Source organism: Carcharodon carcharias, chromosome 2, assembly GCF_017639515.1.
Source record: "Carcharodon carcharias isolate sCarCar2 chromosome 2, sCarCar2.pri, whole genome shotgun sequence".
In the NCBI taxonomy this organism is placed as follows: domain Eukaryota; kingdom Metazoa; phylum Chordata; class Chondrichthyes; order Lamniformes; family Lamnidae; genus Carcharodon; species Carcharodon carcharias.
This window is the reverse complement of record NC_054468.1, coordinates 193,201,559-193,207,719: the sequence shown is the minus strand read 5'-3', so window position 1 is coordinate 193,207,719 and position 6,161 is coordinate 193,201,559.

Below are 6,161 nucleotides of genomic sequence, written 5' to 3'. Positions count from 1 at the left end.
GTTCTTCAAATTATCTCTACACCTGTGGGTAGTTTCCTTGAAATAAGTAGCAGTTTTGCAGCTAGGATGATGGAGAAGAGGTAGGTGCAACGACACAGCCTTGTTTAACCCCAGTCTTCACTGAAGTAAGGTCTGCGTGGTTCCATTGATGAGGATCACAGCTTGCATGCCATTGTGGAGTAAGTAGAGGATGGTAACAAATTTCTAAGGGCAGCCAATTTTGAGGAGGATACTCCATAAGCCTTCACCATCCAATGTTTGCTCACCGCACTCATCCATCCCTCTAATCACCTTCTAACCACTCAACACCTACCCGCCTACCCACTATTCAATCTATGCTCACGCAGCTGTCCTGCTCACCCAACATCCTTCCTTTTCACAGCCCTGCCCACCCACTCATCATCTGCCCACCAGCATTCACCTCCTTTTGAAGCATCTGTCCTTAACACCAGCTTCTGGTCCCCATTGTATCATATAATATCACCACCGTCAACACCCCTTTGTCCTTTTGTCTATGACATCTTTGGCAGTCTCTTCCTGGCCTCCACCTATCACTGGCCCCCTATCAAGCTCCTCCTGTCCCATCCCCCTCTACCAACTTATATTTCATCAAATTTCTATATTTTTTACTTCTGATGAAGGGTCATATGGACTGGAAACATCAAGTGTATCCCTCTCCGCAGACACTGTCAAACCTGCTGAGTTTTTCCAGGTATTTTTATTTTTGTTCTAGATTTCCAGCATCTGCAGTATTTTGCTTTTATCTTAGTGTTTAATTGACTGCCACTTCTCTTCAAGGAATGTCTACCTTGAAGAAATATTGCTCTTCTCTCCAACAGGATTTCTGCTTGTCTCTTTTGCCCTGTTCACTTTCATTGCTGTCCATTTCTCTCCTGGTGTTTGACAATGTGTTTACTAAAACTCACTTTCAGTCATATTTCATTCCTCAGTGACTGTCCCCATTTCTGACTTACCCCATGTGGATTCCAGCTGAAGTTTCACCGCTCATGTTTCGAACCCACCCAGGATTACAGGTATCTCCAGGACATACAACACTCCTTGGACTGCTGTTCTCATCACATCCTGAGATCCACACTCAGTGCCATGCACTGCCATATGAACACACTCGACCTCTCCCTCCAGCAGCACCGACGCACCCTATTTTAAGCTGTCCTTGCCCCCAGTTTAATTTTATTCTTCATCTCAACAAGAAACCTCTTTCTTTCAGATGCAAAGGAACGCAAGCTCCAACAACTCATTGACACCAACGCCCATCCAGGACCCTCCACTCCTGCCCGTCCCTCTGTCCCCATCCCGTCTTCCAATCCCAGACCCGGCCGTGTATTCACCATACCCTCTGACCTTCCCCTCTCTGATGCTGAATGTTCAGTGCTCAGCAAAGGACTCAGTTTCATATCCTTACGCCCTCACCTCAAAGAATTTCGGGCTCGGCATGATGCTGAACTCTTCTTCCGCCGCCATCGTCTCCGTGCTCACTTCTTTGGGCAGGAGTCCTCTCCCCATTCAACGGATCCTTTTACCCATCTCTAATATTCTCCCTCCACCTGGACCCCTCCCTCTGGATTTTTACCTGATTTTTCATCAGTCGTCTTAATTTTTCTGCTCCTCTCACCCACTCTCACCTGTCTCTTTCTGAACTTGCCGCACTCCGTTCTCTTAGGTGCAATCCTGACTTTGTCATCAAACCTGCTGACAAGGGTGGTGCTGTTGTTGTCTGGCGTACTGACCTCTACCTCGCAGAGGCTGAGCATCAACTCGCAGACACTTCCTCCTACCTCCCGCTGGACCATGACCCCACCACTGAACATCAAGCCATTGTTTCCAGGACTGTCACTGACCTCATCTCCTCTGGAGATCTTCCCTCCACAGCTTCCAACCTCATGGTCTCCCAACCTCAGACGGCCCGCTTCTACCTCCTACCCAAAATCTACAAACAGGACTGCCCCGGCGGACCGATCGTGTCAGCCTGTTCCTGCCCCATGGAATTCATTTCTTGCTATCTTGACTTCATTCTCTCCCCCCTTGTCCAGTCCCTTCCCACCTGCATCCGTGATTCCTCTCACGCCCTATATCATATCGACAATTTCCAGTTCCCTGGCCCCAACTGCTTCAACTTCACCATGGACGTCCAATCCCTCTACACCTCCATCCCCCACCGGGATGGTCTGAGGGCTCTCCGCTTTTTCCTCGAACAGAGACCCCAACAATCCCCATCCACCACCACTCTCCTCCGTCTGGCTGAACTTGTTGTCTCACTGAACAATTTCACCTTAAACTCATCTCACTTCTTCCAAGTAAAAGGTGTGGCTATGGGTACCCGCATTGGCCCCAGTTATGCCTGTCTCTTTATTGGGTATGTGGAACATTCCTTGTTCCAGTCCTACTCAGGCCCCCTCCCACAATTCTTTCTCCGGTACATCGATGACTGCTTCGGTGCCGCTTCATGCTCTCATCTGGATCTGGAAAAATTTATTACTTTTGCTTCCAATTTCCACCCCTCCATCATTTTCACGTGGTCCATCACTGACACTTCCCTTCCCTTCCTTGACCCCTCAGTCTCAATTTCTGGTGATAGGCTGTCCACCAATATTCATTACAAGCCTACCGACTCCCACAGCTACCTCAACTACAGCTCCTCACACCCCACTTCCTGTAAGGATTCCATCTTATTCTCTCAGTTCCTTCCCCTCCGTCGCATCTGTTCTGATGATGCCACTTTCCAAAACAGTTCTTCTGACATGCCTTCCTTCTTCCTTAACTGAGGTTTTCCACCTACGGTGGTTGACAGGGCCCTCAACCGCGTCTGGCCCATCTCCCACGCATCTGCCCTCACACCTTCCTCTCCCTCCCAGAACCATGACAAGGTCCGCCTTGTCCTCACTTATCACTCCACTAGCCTCCGCGTTCAAAGGATCATCCTCCGCCATTTCTGTCAACTCCAGCATGATGCCGCCACCAATTACACCTTCCCTTCACCTCCCTGGCGGCTTTCTGCAGGGATCATTCCCTGTGGGACACACTGGTCCACTCCTCCATCATCCCCTACACCTCAACCCCCTCCCACGGCACCTTCCCATGAAACCGCAGAAGGTGCAACACCTGTCCCTTTACTTCCCCCCTCCTCACCACCCAAGGGCCCAAACACTCCTTTCAAGTGAAGCAGCACTTCACTTGCACTTCCCTCAATTTAGTCTACTGCATTCGCTGCTCCTAATGCGGTCTCCTGTCATTGGAGAGACCAAACACAGACTGGGTGACCGCTTTGCAGAACACCTTCAGTCCATCCACAGGCATGACCCAGACCTCCCTGTTGCTTGCCATTTCAACACACCACCCTGCTCTCATGCCCATATGTCCATCCTTGGCCTGCTGTAATGTTCCAGTGAACCTCAACGCAAACTGGAGGAACAGCTCTTCATCTTCCGACTAGGCACTTCACAGTCTTCCGGACTTAATATTGAGTTCAACAATTTCAGATCATGAACTCTCTCCTCCATCCCCACCCCCTTTCCGATCCGCCCTTTTCCAATAATTTATAATTTATTTTTTACAAATATATTTTTCTTTTCTCACCTATTTTTAAATGTATTTCGATCTATTGTTTCATCTTCACCTTTTAGCCCATTCTGATCCCTTCCCCCCACCCAACCCCAGTAGGGCCATCTGCCACTAGCTTGTCCTGCTTGCCACCCTTAATGTCCCCATTAGCACATCCTTTAGATAATATCACCGCCGTCAACACCCCTTTGTCCTTTTGTCTATGACATATTTGGCAGTCTCTTCCTGGCCTCCTGTTGAGCTCCTCCTGTCCCACCCCCCTGTACCAGCTTATATTTCATCTCATTTCTATATTTTTTAGTTCCGATGAAGGGTCATACGGACTCAAAACGTCAATTGTATCCCTCTTTGCAGATGTTGTCAGACCTGCTGAGTTTTTCCAGGTATTTTTGTTTTTGTTCTAGATTTCCAGCATCCGCATTATTTTGCTTTTATTATAATAAAATAATAGTTAACTGAAAGCTTCAGGTCCTGTTTGTGGACTGAATAGATGTGCTGAATTTTAAAAGGCCACCCATGGGATGCGATGTAGGCATGTGGACCTGTAAATTAAGGTGCCACGTTGTTGGCAATGTGCCTGCTACCTTCCCGCCTGACACCACCCTACAGCGATTTTACAAGGGACAGGGGAGGAGTCAGGTGGGTCACTGGCCTGTGGCCTAATTGAGGCCCGTAAGTGGGCAATTAATGGCTTCATCCCGCTGCCACTCTGATTTAACGTGCAGCCTGGCAGGTTTAACCTTGCTGGCCATTTAAAGGGCAGAATGCCTCTTGCTCGGTCTCTGGTGGCAATTGGAGGCCCCTCCCCCTCAGTTTTGACACCTCACCTCCACCCTTCTACTCGTCCTGTCCAACATGCCCCATATTTCCCCTCACCGAGGCCTGTCAGCCTGACCCCTGCGAGATCCGTATGTACATGAATGTCCGGGTCCATAACTGAATGCCACCTCCTTGGCCTACCTGCTGAAGCACCAGTGGCTATTGCTTCATCTGGCAGTACCGGCAGTGACCACTGCTTCTTCTGGCACTGCCAGTGTGCAGAGCTGCTGGCCTCTTATTGGATGGCAGTTCTTTGAGGCAGGACTTCCTCCTGCAGATGGATGGAAGTCCCACCTCGTACTAATTAAAGGGCGATCACCCAAAAAAGTTAAAACAGGGCAAGCTGGCTAAGTGGAGGCGGGCTTGCCCCCGACATTTATGCTGGGTTGCGGGCAGGGTCAGGGACAGAAATCATTGGCTGTGGTGCTTCTCCTGTTTCTGGGCCTCTTATCCCTACCCATCTCTTAATCCTCCCCCTTGCATCCTTTGGGTGCCCAGAATTGGGAACCATAGTCACATTGGCGGCGAATATTTCATATAGGTTTAGCAAAACTTCTTGGCTTTTGTACTCTTTGCCTTTATTTATAAAGCCCATTGAAAGTTCAGGTTTCAGTATGATACACTTTACAACCATGGCTTTATCAGACAATTACATACAACTTGGTTGTTCATGTGATGCAACCAGCTCCAGTCTTTGAACCTGGCCCTGAGCAATATCATACAGCAACATCCAAAAGATTTTAACTTCAAGCACCACCAACAACAATCCCATGTACAAATGAGAACATCTTGAACTAACATTGACATATGCTTGAATATCTTGAACTAACAGTAACATATTTTATTGGTGCATGACTCCTGGTTTCACATCCAAGTATAAAAATGGCAAAACCTTCCAATAAATTCACGCCAACAAATTCACTTGCAATAATGTGCTGTTTCTATCCACACAAGCAGGTTTTGTTAACAGAGAAATTACACTTTGCACTGAGTTGTAAATATTTTCTCTTTTAAATTGAAACTAACCACAATTACAGATGCCCAGCATGGAGCATATAATGGGAGAGCAAGGTACTACAGATACTAGAAATCTGAAATATAAACAGAAATTGCTAGAAAAACTCAGCAGGCCAGGCAGCATCTGTGGAGAGAGAAACAAAGTCAACGCTTCAGGTTCATGATCTGCACTAAGGCTGACAAAGTGTCTCTGATCTTTGTTTTTCTCAGCACAGATGCTGCCAGACATGCTGAGCAATTCCAACACTTCCCCTTGTTATGATCCCAGCTGAAGTTACAATTGGACAAGCCTGATCCCAACTTTTATTTGTTTGTTTAGATACGTGGTGAGTAGCTACTGAACAGAGTCACAGCAGTCAGCTGATGAACTTTTAACAAAAGAATAAAACATTTAATAAACATGAAAAGATGAACTATATTTCAATACTCCTTCACCCACAGCTATTCCTCTACAGATATATACAGATTTGTAAGGATAACACAAATCACAAAAGCTTTCTTATACTCTAATGCCCACCGTAAGTACAAAGCCCTTGTAAACCAATAGGTGACTTGTGGTCTGACACACCGCACTCCGAAACCAAGTAACAGATGCCACCCCAGGTAGATGCTATGGATCTCTCCTCAACTCCCCCCAGACGCTTGTCACACTGTGAGCCAACCAGTCTCACTGCACTCCATCTTTCACACGAGGCTTCCAATCTCCACTTTCCAAGAACTCACCTTGGAATCTTCTCCCAAACTGA